This window comes from Triticum urartu, chromosome 2, assembly GCF_003073215.2.
Source record: "Triticum urartu cultivar G1812 chromosome 2, Tu2.1, whole genome shotgun sequence".
NCBI lineage: Eukaryota > Viridiplantae > Streptophyta > Magnoliopsida > Poales > Poaceae > Triticum > Triticum urartu.
Window position 1 is genome coordinate 71,631,165 of NC_053023.1, and position 16,501 is coordinate 71,647,665.

Here is a 16,501-nt window from a genome sequence, read left to right on the forward strand (position 1 = left end):
CCTGTCAAGAGAACCTTGGCCAAACTATGTCCGGCTAGAATGGGATGCGGACGACGAAGAAATTCACTGCCCACCCACCACCCACTTATTAGCCACTGTCGACGACTTAACCGACATGCTCGACTTCGACTCCGAAGACATCGACGGTATGGACGACGATGCAGGAGAAAAACAGGAACCACCGCCCTCAGGGCGCTGGACCGCCACCTCATCATATGATATATACATGGTGGACAACCCCAAAGAAGGCAATGGCGACGAGACATCGGAGGATGACCCCTCCAGGAAGCAACCCAAGCGCCGACGTCAGCGGCGCCGATCTAAGTCCCGCCACAGCAAGATCAGTGATACTGGCATAGGAGATAATAACACTCTGGATAGTGCCGAAGACAACAACAATACCCTCCAGCATGTTGTAGAGCTGGAAGATGAACAAGCTAGTCCTCCAGAGCAGGCAGCAGATGGAGAACCGGAGGAGGACAATTACATGCCTCTCTCCGAAGACGAGGCGAGCCTCGGCGACGACGAGTTTATCGTGCCTGAGGACCCCGTCGAGCAAGAGCGCTTCAAGCGCCGGCTTATGGCCACGGCAAATATCATGAAGAAAAAGCAGCAACAGCTTCAAGTTGATCAAGACTTGCTAGCAGACAGGTGGACCAAAGTCCTTGCGGCCGAGGAGCATGAACTCGAGTGCCCGTCCAAGAGTTACCCAAAATGCAGGTTGCTACCTCACCTCGAGGAGGAAGCATTGAAACCTCATTCACCAGTGTACGATGCGGCTGACCAGCCACTACGCGGCCGAGCCAGAGAGGCGTTTCAGCCTGAAGTTCAGCCCGCACCCCGTCGCCACTCAATCAAAAATACTAAGATCCGGGGTTACACAGAGGACCCGCGAGACATATTGGACAGTAAGGCAAAAATCGCAAGGTCAATATACGGGACACGGGCACGCGCGCCAACATGGGACGATGATCGTCGCGTCGGATACACCAAGAGTAAATTCGGCCGGGCCGAATACAGCAGACAAGACTCATATGAACTGCGTCGGGATATAGCCCAGCACAGAGGCGCCGCACACCCCCTATGCTTCACTGATGAAGTTATGAATCATGAATTCCTGGAGGGTTTCAAACCCATAAATATCGAATCATACGATGGCACAACAGATCCCGCTGTATGGATTGAGGACTTCCTCCTTCACATCCACATGGCTCGCGGTGATGATCTACACGCCATCAAGTACCTCCCACTAAAACTCAAAGGACCAGCTCGGCATTGGCTAAACAGCTTGCCAGCAGATTCGGTCGGAAGTTGGGAGGATCTGGAAGATGCATTCCTTGACAACTTCCAGGGTACTTATGTGCGGCCACCGGATGCTGATGACTTGAGCCATATAACCCAGCAACCAGGGGAATCGGCCAGACTATTCTGGACACGGTTCCTGACTAAGAAAAACCAAAGTGTAGACTGTCCGGATGCAGAGGCCCTAGCGACATTCAAGCATAACATCCGCGACGAGTGGCTCGCCCGCCACCTTGGCCAGGAGAAGCCGAAATCCATGACAGCCCTCACAACACTCATGACCCGCTTTTGCACGGGCGAGGATAGCTGGTTGGCTCGCAGCAACAACACATCGAGGAATCCGGATACCTCGGATACCAAAGATGTCAACGGTAGGCAGCGTCATAACAGACCAAAGCACCGCAATAACTACGATAACACCAAAGATACGACAGTCAATGCCGGATTCAGAGGCTCTAGATCCGGTCAGTGGAAAAAGCCATTTAAGAGAAATACTCCGGCTCCGTCTAGTCTGGATCGCATACTGGATCACTCGTGTCAAATCCATGGCACCCCCGACAAGCCAGCCAATCACACCAACAGAGAATGCTGGGTGTTCAAGCAGGATGGCAAGTTAAATGCCGAGAACAAGTACAAGGGGCTGCATAGCGATGATGAGGAGGAGCCCCAGCCGCCGAACACAGGAGGACAGAAGGGTTTCCCCCACAAGTGAAGACGGTGAACATGATATACGCAACCCACATTCCCAAGAGGGAGCGGAAGCATGCACTAAGGGACGTCTATGCGATGGAGCCCGTCGCCCCAAAGTTCAACCCATGGTCTGCTTGTCCGATCACCTTCGATCGTAGGGACCACCCCACTAGCATCCGTCATGGCGGATCCGCCGCACTGGTCCTAGACCCCATCATTGACGGATTTCACCTCACTCGAGTCCTTATGGACGAAGGCAGCAGCCTGAACCTGCTTTATCAGGATACAATGCGAAAAATGGGTATCGATCCCTCGAGGATCAAACCCAGCAAAACCACCTTTAAAGGCGTCATCCCAGGTGTAGAGGCCCATTGCATAGGCTCAATCACACTGGAAGTGGTCTTCGGATCACCAGATAACTTCCGAAGCGAAGAGTTAATCTTCGACATTGTCCCGTTTCGCAGTGGCTATCATGCACTGCTCGGACGGACAGCATTTGCAAAATTCAATGCAGTGCCACATTACGCATACCTCAAGCTCAAGATGCTAGGACCTCGCGGGGTCATAATAGTAAATGGAAACACAGAACGCTCGCTCCATACGGAAGAGCACACTGCGGCCCTTGCAGCAGAAGCACAAAGCAGCCCGTTCAGGCAGACCACTCATTCGGCGTCACGGCCCCCGGACACCTTCAAGCAAGTCCGGAACAAGCTGCAACAGGATCGCCTGGCACGACCAGAGCTCGCCTAGCAATTTGGTCCCCGTCCCAGTCCCAGTGAAGCGACGAAATCCGTGCCGCATGTACATAACTATGCATTGAAAATACCATGGACATAGGCGGGGGCATGATCAGGACACGCCCCGCATTGTGGCTTAACCACACTAGGGGCTGTATACCTTTGACATTCCTTTTCTCTTTCAGGGCCTAACTCTCTAGAAGACCTTTCCGGCAGTACGATTGCCGGACACATTCCGGAAGCAACAACCAAGGTGGCAAGAAGCTAAGATGAACACGGGAACCGCCAGGTGGTCTCTAGTAATAATTGATATACCCGCTTTTCACTATTTATGCGTAGCTTGCCCTGGGATAGGACACTTCGAATTGTCCTACTTTATGCTTATTGCACTACTTGTACCAAGTACTCTTCGACGTATCATTTAAATAGCAATGCATATCATTAATCTGTCATTGCATTATTTAAGTTTTTCTCTTTCTCTTATATGTCCATTTACGACAATCCGCACCCGCACGTGCGGGTATGGTCAGTTCACCAGGGGTCCTCGTTTACCCCATAATACGGCGCAAGAAGTCCGAACACTTTCGACAGTGCGGCACCCCGAACTTATAGCATTATATGCATCAGCTCAGAATCATGTCTTTGGTCAAATGTTGGGTTGCCCGGCTCCCATGCTTTGGTACCTTACGTTCCGCTATATCGGCTAAGGTAGCGGTGGGAGAACTACTGCGATTGTGTCCTGGTTCTTCCAGATGAGCACCTCAGTAGAGAAAGCCAAAAACTGACTATCATGATAAGGCGAGAGACTGGTCGCTGTTCGAGAGGTATCAAGTCCTTAAAGACTTTTTCCGCTTCGGGCGAGGAGTCGGCCTTGTCCGGCTTAGGCGTGTATAGCGCACCAAATTCGGCCCTCCGAATACCAGGGGCTTCGCCAAAAATTTAAAATCATAGACTTCTATGGCTAAGTGAGAGTGATAAAGCATTATAGTCTGATTGCCTGGTTCATTGTGCTGAACACCTCCCTTGAAGGACCCAAAATTTGGGTAAAGAGTGTTCAGGTTTATCCCGAACACCCCAGTACTAGTTACATGGGAATAGAAGCCGACGACTGGCCAACTCTTAGATTTTATAAACGGCCGCACAGAAGGTAATATTTTAAATTAAGAAAGTGTCGCATGGCGCAAACGAACTCGTCTCATATTATAGGATCACATGAGCATGTTCATTCAAAAATTACATCCTTGGCACACTCATCTGCCACTAAGCGGGAACCCTTCAGGACACTCTCATAGTAATTCTCGGGGCAGTGATGCTCCTTGCCCTCCGGCGGCCCCTCCTTCACCAGCTTCACGGCGTCCAGGTTCGCCCAGCGCACCTTCGCCCGGGCAAAAGCCCTGCGTGCACCATCGATGCAGACGGACCTCTTGATGACTTCAAGCCATGGGCAGGCTTCCACAAGCCGCCTCACCAGACCGAAGTAGCTGCCAGACAAGGGCTCGCCAGGCCACATCCGAACTATAAGGCCCCTCATGGCCTATCCGGCCGCCTTGTGAAGTTTGACCAACTGCTTCAGCTAGTCGCTCAAGGGCATGGGGTGTTCGGTCCCAGTATACTAAGACCAGAACAACTTCTCCGTTGAGCTCCCTCCTCAGCCCGGTAAAACTCCACGGCATCCAATACACTGCGGGAAAGATCTGCAAATGCTCCTGGAGAGCTCCGAACTCGGGTAAGAAAAAGGAAAGTCTCCTTCACGTGCTTGCTTTGCATAATGAATGCCTTACCTGCTGCTATCTTCTTCACCGCATCAATCTCCTGGAGGGCCTTGTGGGCTTCGGCCTTGGCGCTCCGGATGCTTTCAAGTGCCCGCGCGAGCTCGGACTCTCGCGTCTTGGAGTCAAGCTCCAAGGACTCGTGCTTTTTGGTGAGAGCCTCGAGCTCTTGTTGCACCTTGCCTACTCGGGCTTCTTGTTTCTCCCATTCAATGCGTTCTTTGGCCGCTTTGTCTTCGGCCTCGGACAACGCCTTCCTCAGGGTCGCCACCTCGGTCGTGGCCCCTGACAAATCCATGATGATCCTATTACTTTACTCCCAAACTTATTTTTAACTATATAGGCAGGGGTATTTCTTACCTTTGCTCTCTTCGAGCTGCCTCTTGGTAAGGCCGAGCTCGTCCTCGGACCACTTCAGGTCCTGCTTCAGCGCAGAGACCTCCGCAGTATGTGCGGCAGTGGCCAGCAGTGAAGCATGTACATACACATAGACATACTCTAATTAGACTCCTGAGTTATATTTGATCCTCTATTCGGCTTTTCCTCGTGAACGCCGAACAGAGCATCAGGGACTACTATCTATGTGGTAATATTTTCTTATATTTTGATTGCTTACCTCAAAGCATGTTAGGAGAATGGCGCAAGCTTCGGTCAGTCCGTTTTTGGTGGACTGAACCTTCTCGACCACCGCACTCATAATAGTGCGGTGCTCTTCATCGATGGAAGCGCTGTGAAGCGCTTCCAGCAAGTTGTCCGGAGCCTCTGGTTGGACAGAAGACACTGGCACGGATGGTTGGCCCCCCTTAATAGGCGACCGCCTGCCGGAGTCCGGAACCATCAAAGTTTTGGCGCAGTGTCCTACTGGGGGCCGAACTCGGAGCCCGTAGGGACCTCGCTCCCTTGGTACCCAGGGTCCGGGAAGTTGCCTCGAGGCACCCCCAGAACCACCTCCCCTTGGCTCGGTGCCTTTTGAGACAACACCTCGGCGTTGTCCGTAGGGAGAGGGGTGGTAGCGGTCGGTAGAGAACCGCTGTTCATATCCGACGAGTACAGAGAGCCGCTCGACGAGGGTACGTCCAGGTGAGCTCGGGACGGACTGCATAATCATGTTCGGCATGAGGAGAGGCAGTGTAATAAAACATACCACGAAGTGCTATGGTGCCCGGACACTTACGATTTCGCCAGGGGCTTGACCCTGGGCAGCCACTCGTCGCCGCAGTCGGCGGCCGTCATGGTGCAGTCCGGAGGGAGAGTCCTTCCCTTCTTGGACCCTTCGGCCTCCCCGGTTGGGACGGCCTTCCTTTTCTTGTCTCCCTCGGCTGGGGGGGGAGAATTTTCCTCTTCCTCCTCCTCGTCTTCATGGGAGGAGTGCGCGTCAGAGTCATCGGACGATGAGTCCGATACAACCTTGCGCCGGAGACCCTTTTAGGCCCCCGCGGCTTTCTTCTTGGTCTTCTTCACCAAAACCTTGTAAGGTGCCGGAGTTAGCGTCTCCGTTAGGAGAGCGCCTGCAGGATCTTCGAGCAGGGGGGCTGGGCAATCAAGCTGCTCTGCTGTCTCTATCCAATCCTGTTAATGGCATAGAAGCTTAGATCCTGCATATAACTAAACCAGGGCAAATAAATACCCTGAGAGATATAAAAACTTAACGGATTGGCGCGGCGTTATGCGCTGAGTCTGCAGTCCTCGGTGAGGGAAGGAGGAATCTTGGCGCCCTTGAACAGCACCCTCCAAACATCCTCGTGCGTCATGTGATAAAGCTCCCGCAGCGTTTGGTGCTTGGCCGAGTCGAACTCCCACAAATCGAATGTCCGTCATTGACACGGGAGGATCCGACAGAAGAGCATGACCTGGACCACGTTGACGAGCTTGATTTTCTTGCTCGTCATGTTCCGGATACAGGTCTGGAGTCCGATCAACTCTACCAAAGAACCCCAGGACAGACCCTTCTCTTTCCAGGAGGTGAGCCGCGTTGGGATTGCGGATCGAAATTTGGGGGCCACTGCCTAGTTGGAGTCCCGCGGCTCGGTGATGTAGAACCACCCCGATTGCCACCCCTTTATGTATCCACATAGGTGCCCTCGAGCCAGGTGACATTAGGCATCTTGCCCACCATGGCGCCTCCTCACTCTGCTTGCTGGCCAGCCACAACCTTCAGTTTGACATTAAAGGTTTTCAGCCATAGGCCGAAGTTGGGCTTGATGCGGAGGAAGGCCTCGCACACGATGATAAACGCCGAGATGTTGAGGATGAAGTTGGGGCCAGATCATGAAAATCCATCCCATAGTAGAACATGAGCCTGCGGACAAACGGGTGGAGGGGAAATCCCAGTCCATGGACAAAATGGGTAAGAAAAACTACCCTCTCATGGGGTTCGGGCATTGGGACGATCTGCCCCGCATTTGGCAGCCGGTGCGCGATATCCGCGGCCAGGTATCCGGCTTCCCGTATCTTTTTGGTGTTCTCCTCTGTGATGGAGGAGACCATCCACTTGCCTCCTGCTCCAGACATGCTTGGAGTGGTTTGAGAAGAAGAACGCGAGCTTGGGCGCTAGAGCTCGAGTGTGCGGGAATGGGTAAGCGAGGAGGAAGAAGGCGTGGGTGAAAAAAGTAAATCTTTCTCCCTTTATAAGGGCGGAAGAGGTGATGTGTCTCCCCACTTGCCTGGCAAAACCGCTTATTCTCCAGGCGTCGTAACTGATGGCGCGGTTGGGTTACCCACGTCTGTATTGATGAGAATCCCGTGATAAGGGGAACACGATCTCTGCTTTGACAAGACGTGTCAAGAAAACCGCCTCGTGCTATGTGCGGAGCTGGTTGAGAAAAACAGTTTGAATAATGACTGGGCCATGGCGTGATGTCATGCTGTCAAAACGTGTCAGAAGATTAGATTTGTGGAAATATTACTCTTTCTACTGTGGTATGTGGAACTTATTTTGCAGGGTCGAACATTGTCCTTGTATTCAAACTCTTCCATGGTGTATTCGGAGGAGGAACCCACCTTGCAATGCCGAAGACAACACTACACGCCGGACTCATCGTCATTGATGCTTGGTTCAGGGGCTACTGAGGGAGTCCTGGATTAGGGGTATCCGGATAGCCGGACTATATCCTTTGGTCGGTCTGTTGGACTATGAAGATACAAGATTGAAGACTTCGTCTCATGTCCGGATGGGACTCTGCTTGGCATGTAAGGCAAGCTAGGCAATACGGATATGTATATCTCCTCCTTTGTAACCGACCTTGTGTAACCCTAGCCCCCTCCGGTGTCTATATAAACCGGAGGGTTTTAGTCCGTAGGACAACAGACAATCATACCATAGGCTAGCCTCTAGGGTTTAGCCTCTTTGATCTCGTGGTAGATCAACTCTTGTAATACTCATATCATCAAGAACAATCAAGCAGTACGTAGGGTATTACCTCCATCAAGAGGGCCCAAACCTGGGTAAACATCGTGTCCCCTGCCTCCTGTTACCATACGCCTTAGATGCACAGTTTGGGACCCCCTACCCGAGATCCGCCGGTTTTGACACCGACATCCACCTTGCTGCACTTCATTTACTTTTGTTACTTGTCGCTCATTACAAATTATCCTATCACAAAACTATCTGTTACCACTTATTTCAGTACTTGCAGAGAATACCTTGCTGGAAACCGCTTATCATTTCCTTCTGCTCCTCGTTGGGTTCAACACTCTTACTTATCGAAAGGACTATGATAGATCCCCTATACTTGTGGGTCATCAGTGGGTGGCCCCCTGGTACTTCTTTCGCCCAATATTTTTTATATATTCTGAAACGTGCTCCCATGAAGTTTCAGGACTTTTGGAGATGTGCAGAATAGGTCTCTAATATTTGCTCCTTTTCCAGCCCAAAATTCCAACTGTCGGCATTCTCCATCTTCAGGTAAACCTTGTAAAATAAGAGAGAATAGGCATAAGTATTGTGACATAATGTGTAATAACAGCCCATAATGCAATAAATATCGATATAAAAGCATGATGCAAAATGGACGTATCACTATGGTTAGGTTTACCTTAATTCTTCTTTCGTAGTTGCGGATGCTTGCGAGGGCGGTTAATCATAAGTGGGATGCTTGTCCAAGGAAGGGCAGTACCCAAGCACCGGTCCACCCACATATCAAATTATCAAAGTAACAAACGCGAATCATATGAGCATGATGAAAACTAGCTTAACGATAATTCGCATGTGTCCTCGGGAGCGCTTTCCTTTATATAAGAGTTTGTCTAGGCTTGTCCTTTGCTACAAAAAGGATTGGGCCACCTTGCTGCGCCTTGTTTACTTTTGTTACTTGTTACCCGTTACGAATTACCTTAGCACAAAACTATCTGTTACCGATAATTTCAGTGCTTGCAGAGAATACCTTACTAAAAATTGCTTGTCATTTCCTTCTGCTCCTCATTGGGTTCGCCACTCTTACTTATCTAAAGACTACGATAGATCCCCTATACTTGTGGGTGATCACATATGTACCGCGCGTACATAACTACACGTTAAAAATTCCATGGGCAAGGATGGAGGCATGCTAAACATAGGGTCCGCGATACGGCTTGACCCTTTCCGGACCTACACATTGCTCCACCTTTTTATTCTTGTTTTTATTTTTTCACATTCTTTACAACTCACATCTATTTATGGAGCTAGCAAGGGCCCCCTTATATATACTGGATTATCGATCCTCTCAAAGGATCCTACACGAAGGTGAAAAGCAGCGCAGACATGCGTCAGAAATGTCCAAAGGATCTTCTAGATCATCTGTTCAAATTTAGGACCTGTATACAGCTTTCCCTTGTTCTCGGCATATAAAGTAGCCATGATGCTTATTGCATATTTTGTAACAATATATTTTGACGTACCACTCAGATTATAACGGAAATAGTTTCGCCCAGCCTTGTTTAGTATTGGCCCTTTTTCTGTTTTCCCACTTTACGTTCAACTTGTCATATACACCTCGGTACGACCTAAATCGCCAGGGGCTCTATTCAAGCCATATACATATCTTCAACAATGGGAAGTCCGAACACTCTCAGAGTATACTTGGGTGTCCTGAATACTTCATTATATGCATCGGCTCCGAATCACTTCTTTGGTCAATAGTTGGGTTGCCCGGCACCTGTGCTTGCCACCTTACGTTCCGTTTTTCGGCTAAGGTAGTAAAGGGAGAACTACTGCGATTGTGTTTCTGGCTAGCCCGGTTAAACACCTTAGTAGAGAAAGCCGGAAACTGACTGTCGTGATGCGGTGAGAGATGGTCAGCAATTTGATGACTTATTAAATCTCCAGCGATTTCTTTCATATTACATGAAAGTCTGGCTCTGTTCAGTCACGCGTCTAAAGGCATCTAATTTCAAAAGCTGCATATGCACCAGTGGCGATCTTAGAACCCCATCGTCAAACTCCTATGGCTAAGTGAGAGTGCTAAAGCCACATAGTCCGATTGCCTCGTTCGCTGCACTGACACCTCCCTTATGGACCAAGACGTTGTGTTAACATGCAGTCATGTGCCACTCCGAACACCCCAGTAGTACCTACGTGGGGGCTGAAGCCGACAACTGGTAAACTCTCAGGTATGCAACAGCCGCACAGGAGGAATAACACTTTTAAAGACAAGCAATATAAATATATTACAAAGCTTTGGTTCATGCAAATATCCAGGCATTTGGACAAGTTCATTCGAACACGATGTCCTTCGAGCATTGTCCCTCTATTAAGCGGGCGCCTTCCAGGACGTCTTCGAAATAGCGCTCGGGCGTATGATGGATCTTGTCTCTGGGCGGACCTTCAACGACCACACGGGCGGCCTTCATCTTGGCCCAGTGCATATTAACACGGGAAAAAGCCAGCTGCGCACCTTCTATACATGACGACCACTTAACCGTGTCAATACGGGGCAGGGCGTCAACAAGTTGTCGCACTAGGCCAAAATAGCTACTCGGAACGGGTTCGGTCGGCCACAGCCGGACTATGACGTCCCTCATAGCTGCATCGGACATCCTATGCAGCTCGGCCCACTGTGCCATCTGGTCATTCAGCAGTGCGAGGTGCTCCTGTGCCACAAACTGGCTCCAGAATTGCTCCTCCGTCGCATGCCCCTCCTGGGCTTGGAAGAACCGCGCCGCATCAGAAGCGCTCTCCGGAAGATCCACAAGGACATCTAGGGCACCCCACAGTTGCGCGAGTAAAACATACGATTGATTCCCAAATTTACTCTCTAGAAGAGGGGGTTTACCAGCCGCTACTTGTCTGGCTTGCTCCATCACCTCACGCGCAGCTTGGGATTCGGCCCACGCCTCCTTGGCCTCTTTAAGGGCCTCGGCAAGGTCGGTCTCCTGGGATTTACTCTTCTCCTCCAGAGACTTATACTTATCGGTGGCAACCTTGAGCACCTTCTCTACTTTGGCTACCCACTCCTCATACTGGCAGCGGACAACTTGTTCGGACTTCAAGTCCTCGGCTGCTTTCTCAGTGGCCGCCTTGTTCACCCTTGCCTGCTCTTAGGCCTGGGAAAGCTCACCCCTAAGGGCCTCAACCGCATCTGCGCTACCTGCAACCACGCACATAGCAGCACATGAGCTTTAAACTCCAGAGGTACGGGCCTGAATGAAACGTTTTCAAAACATACCCTGCGCCTCATCAAAACCCTTATTGATGCGGACGAGATCCTCATCGGCCAGTCCCAGCTGACGCTTTAGTTCGGATACCTCAGCCGCCTGGGCGGTCGCCGCTAACAGTGAAACCTACATTTCAACGTATGGAAGTACATTAGCTCCTACGAAAATTATTGATCCTCTGTTCGCCTCCTTTTTAACAAAAGGGGTGATCAGAGTCTCAGGGGCTAGTACCTATACATAGGCATCTTTTCACAGGAAAAGTGGTCAGGAATATTACATTGCATACCTCGAAGCCTGTTAATAGACTGGCAAAGTCCTTGTTCAATCCGTTCTTGGCAGACTGAACCTTTTCAACTACCACACCCATCAGGGTGTGATGCTCCTACACGATGGAATCTCGTTGTAGTGCCTCCCTCAGTGTATTCGGCGCCTCCTGACTAGCGGAGGTTGCCGCGGGAGTTGGCACTCCCCCCTCCCTCAAGGAGGATTGCTTGTTCGGCTCCGGAACCATTTGGGTTTCCGGAGTAGTGTCTGGCTAATGGTCAGACTGATCCAGACCCCCGCCGCCAGCCCTCGAGGGCATTGTTACCCCCGTGTCTTCGGCAACCGAAGTGTTACCTTCTAGCGCCGTTTTGGTGGCCTCCCGTACCGCCTTGTCCCTGGAGAGGCCCTTCGGGACAACACCTCGGTGTCGTCCTTGGTGAGAGGCGGGGAGGCTCGCGAAAGTGACTCGCTCTCCATCATCCTTGGATCCAAGTAGTTCCCCTCTGATGATTGTTGGAGAAGATCGCGGGCCGGCCTGCACCATTCAACACGTTAATACCATACTCATCAAAACCACATTTATGTATGGCATCTTCGGATACTTACAATTCGGCAAGGGGCTTCGGCCTGGGGAGCCACTTGGGGATGGCCTCGGTATCTGAACCCGAGCCATCTGGAAGGGATATTTTCCCCCTTTTGGGCGCCTCCGCCTCCAGTTCTTCAGAGGCCTCCCTCTTCTTCTTCTTCCCCTTTCGGGAAAGGGTGCTGTCGGCCTACTCTTCCTCCTCGTCTTCGTCCTCCTCGGAGGAATGGGTTTCGTTCTCTCCGGACGCCCCATCCAAAGTAACTTTGCAATGGAGGCCATCTTTGGCTTCCTTGCTCTTCTTCCAGACCTTTTTCTCCGGCGGTTGATAGGGCGCCGGGACCATCATCTTTATTAAAAGAGGATTTGCTAGGTTTTTGGGCAATGGAGCTGGACATCTGATTTGCTCCGCCTTCTTTGTCCAGCCCTGTGTTGTAGGATGGAATTATCAGTCTGTCTTCTCTTTCGATTAATTGACTATGTTATGTTAGAAAAAATAGCACTTACAGGGGAGGCTGGATGATTGGAGTCGAGGCCGATGTCTTTGGACGTCTCTGGCCATGACTTTTGAGTCTTGAAAAATAGCTTCCAGATCGCTTTATGCATCGTGCCGAAGAGTCACGTCAGGGTCCGTGGCCCTTTCGGATTGAACTCCCACATGTGGAGAGGCCAGCTTGGCTGGGAAGAGACCGGCAGATGAGCATCACTTGAATCACATCTGTGACGCTAGTGTTTTTCTCTATGATATTCTTGATGCGCGTCTTCAGCATCAGCACCTCATCGGATGATCCCCAATCCAGACCCTTGTTGGTCCAAGACGCAAGCCCCAGCGGGGGTCGGGATCTGAATGCAGGGGCGGCTGCCCATTTGGTGCCGCGGGGTTCATTAATGTAAAACCACTCCTGCTGCCATATCTTGGTGGAATCCACAAAATCCCCTTTGGGCCAGATAACTTTGGGAAGTTTGCTTATCATGGCACCGCCGTGGTCCGCGTGTTGCCCGTCGACCACCTTCGGCTTCACATTGAACATTTTGAGCCATAGGTCAAAGTGTGGAGGGGCGCGGAGGAATGCCTCAAACATGACGATAAACACCGAGATGTGGAGAATGGAATTAAGGGCCAGATCGTGAAAATCCAGCCCGTAATAGAACATGAGACCTCGGAAAAAGGGGTGTAGGGGAAATCCTAGTCCACGGAGAAAGTGAGGAAGGAATACGACCCTCTCACCAGGTTCTGGAGTGGGGACAATCTGCTCTTTGGCAGGGAGTCTATGCCTAATCTCCGCTATCAAATACCTCGCCTCCCCAAGCTCTTCGATGTCCTTCTCCGCACAACAAAAAATAGACACTTCCGTGATGATACGTGTTTGTCACAGTAGGTCACGTTTTCTGTAATGCATGTACATCCATGACAATTTTATGAACGGATCAAGATAGTCATACATGTGCTGTCGTAGAAGTGTTCCATGACATTACCAAAATTATCATCATGGAATTGTCCACTTCCATGACGATAAATCGCGTGTCACAAAAGTGCTTTCGTCAAAGGTGACCGACACATGGCATCCACCATAACGGGTCGTCATTAAGCTATCGGGTCCGGTTTTGGATCCGATAACCTGTTAACAACCCGGACCAATGGGAAATTTCCACGTGTAAAATTCTCATTGGCCGGAGGAAACACGTGTCAGCTCGTCAGTTGGTCAGATAGGCGCCTATGATATGTCGACACGTGCGATGGCCCACCATTGGCCCATTTAGCTTACAAAGGCCGGCTTGTTTGACTTGGTCAAAAGTTAGCGGGCTAGCCCATGAAAAGCCTATTAATGGTCTCTTCGCAAATAGCCCATTTTACGGCCCAGTAACTCACGACCCGTTAGGGCCTACCTGAAATCAGCCCAACAATGTCATGTGGGCCGTCGAATATAACACCAGCCCGTTTCACTTTCGGCCCATGTATGGCCCACGACGTATTTCGGCCCATATGAGGCCTTCGTATCTTTAGGCCCTTTAAAGGCCCACGATGACTCTAGCCCAGAATGAACAGTAAATTTCTTTGTACCCATTAACAGCCCATGATTCACATGGGCCGTTTCCAGCCCGTGTTAGCTTTCGGCCTACAGACGGCCCATACGTTCTTGGGCTCCTTTCTGGCCCTCGATTACTTCCGGCCCGTTACTGGCCTGTTCCCCTAATGGGCCAAATTCGGCCTGTGGCAAGAGTCGGCCCATTCCTGGCTTGTTAACCCGTTGCGCCATTTCCAGCCCGTCCTATATTCTGGCCCATTAACGACCCGTTATGCATGTGACATAATTAAGCCTTTGCTGTCCTCTGGCCTGTTAATGGCCCATTACCGTGCTAGGCCGATACCAATTACTCCCGTTTACGGCCCATGTAGACCCATTTATTCGACAGCCTGAGGCCCACCGATTCTACGGCCATGTTGGGGCCCATCTAAAGATGGCCCGTAGGAGGCCCATGGATCGTACGGCCCGTAGCAGGGTCATGGTTACCACGGTCCATATATGCCCCATGGTTGTTGTGGCCACTAGCAAACCAGGGAAAACAAAGACTAACAAATAAATAAGCCCGAAACTAATGCTAGGCTATTAAGGCGATCACATAGATTACATCCACGGGGCATCAAAGATCGCCACCAGTGCAAATATAGGGAACACCCTACACTATACAAAAATGGCTTGATGTTTTCTTCAGCCGGTGGCTGCATGTTAAGAACAAATTTTGTATCGCAACAAAACGAATTACAACTATAAAGCAAAAGGAAGGTTGGCATAAAAGTTAACAGTCTGGCAGATAAATGCACCACCATAAGTGTAGAAGCTCAGTTCATTTGACCTGATTGTTATGTTTTCATGTTGTATTGTCCGATGGAGCACCATAACCTTCGCCTTCATTTCTCCTAGGCTCCTGAACAACATAGCAAATGTTTGATAGTCTGGTTTCAAAACCATGCATATATTGACGACATCGAACAATGTCTGTCCTTGTTTCACAAAGGGTCTCTATTAGGGAATGGACTTGTGTCTAGAGCGCAGATATAACATTGTTTTGAGCTTGCATATCTTGATCATGAGGCAGTTTGGAGGAGATTGCATTAACAACCAACCCAGTATTACGCAGGAACGTGCTTTGGGCACTCTTAGTGGACAAGTACTGACCCACTGCAGCAAGAGCTGACATTGCGGTTATAGTTGCCTCGCCACCTTCAGAAGGTGGCGGTTCCACCATTTTTCCATAGCTTGCTGAAAAGTTGAGTTTTTTCATTAGCACCAAAATAGAAGATATTAAGGAGGCAGCGAAACCAAACAAAATAGCTTTGGTCTATATACAGAACTTATTCTAGTGAACCCATGTAAAATATTAGTTGTATTTTACTGCAAAGTACATAATAAAACCAGGTTCCAAACATATGACCATGTACCATGGCTAATGTATTGTCCATTTCTTCACATTGTATTGACAGCTAAGGATAAAGACACAAAGTTTATAATACGGTAAGCATAATATGACATCATTCATATCACAAAACAACTAAGAACAGACAAACAGGCAATTGTAACATTGTGTGGGCAAGTCCAGCACGGAACTAGATTACTGGTCAAGATCAAAGGAACATCACTCCTCTCTTTTAAACCTTGTAAGGTGCAATGATGCGCTAAGACAATTGTGTATAAAATTGAAAAGAGTAATAGACATTGGCTGCAAACCATGCAGTTCAAGGCATGAGTCAGAGTAAGTAGTAGTTAAAAGGCATGAGGATTAAGGACTTACAACAGTGGCTTTGACTAGTGTAGTCATGCCCTTCGTCTTGCTGGTGTGATAGTCCTTGAAGATTTCCACATCATTTGGTTCAGGTACTTTTTGTTCCTTGCGGGCTTTCCTCTGCATTTGGAACAAGTCAATATAGATCTGATAATATGGTACAACGAAAAGAGTGAAGCAGCAGCTAATTACAAAGAGCCTCGTAGTGTGAAATATAGCTATGAGATCCTGTCGTCTGTTGGAATTTCACTTTCGTACGGTTGGCCTTGTTCTTTGAACAGTTCACCTACAAGAAGATAGATTTGTGTGGCACATGCATAAATAGGACTTCAACATGTGATCTAATCACATATATATAATGTACCTGATACTTCGGATCGGACCAGTGTTTAACGAGGCCTCTCCAGTCTTCATATGATATATTTTCCACTGGAGATGTTTGGGCAAGTTCACTGTTAGCCTTGCCTTCAAAGTGAGTTTTCCTCAAGTTATAGTGATACTGTCGCAAAGCAGACTTGAAAACATGGGTGCAAGCTTGTCTGGTTGCATCATCTTGGCTATCCAACTTGAACCTCATCTATTGAAAATTATGGGATTCTCATTATCAGCAACCTAGAAAGTATTGGATAGAGCAAGACGATATTACTAGTTTCATACATAACCATACTTACAGATAAATGGTCGAGGAAGGTGTTGAACTGGGTTTCGTCTTTGTCATTCCTGTACTGAATCCATGTTGGGAG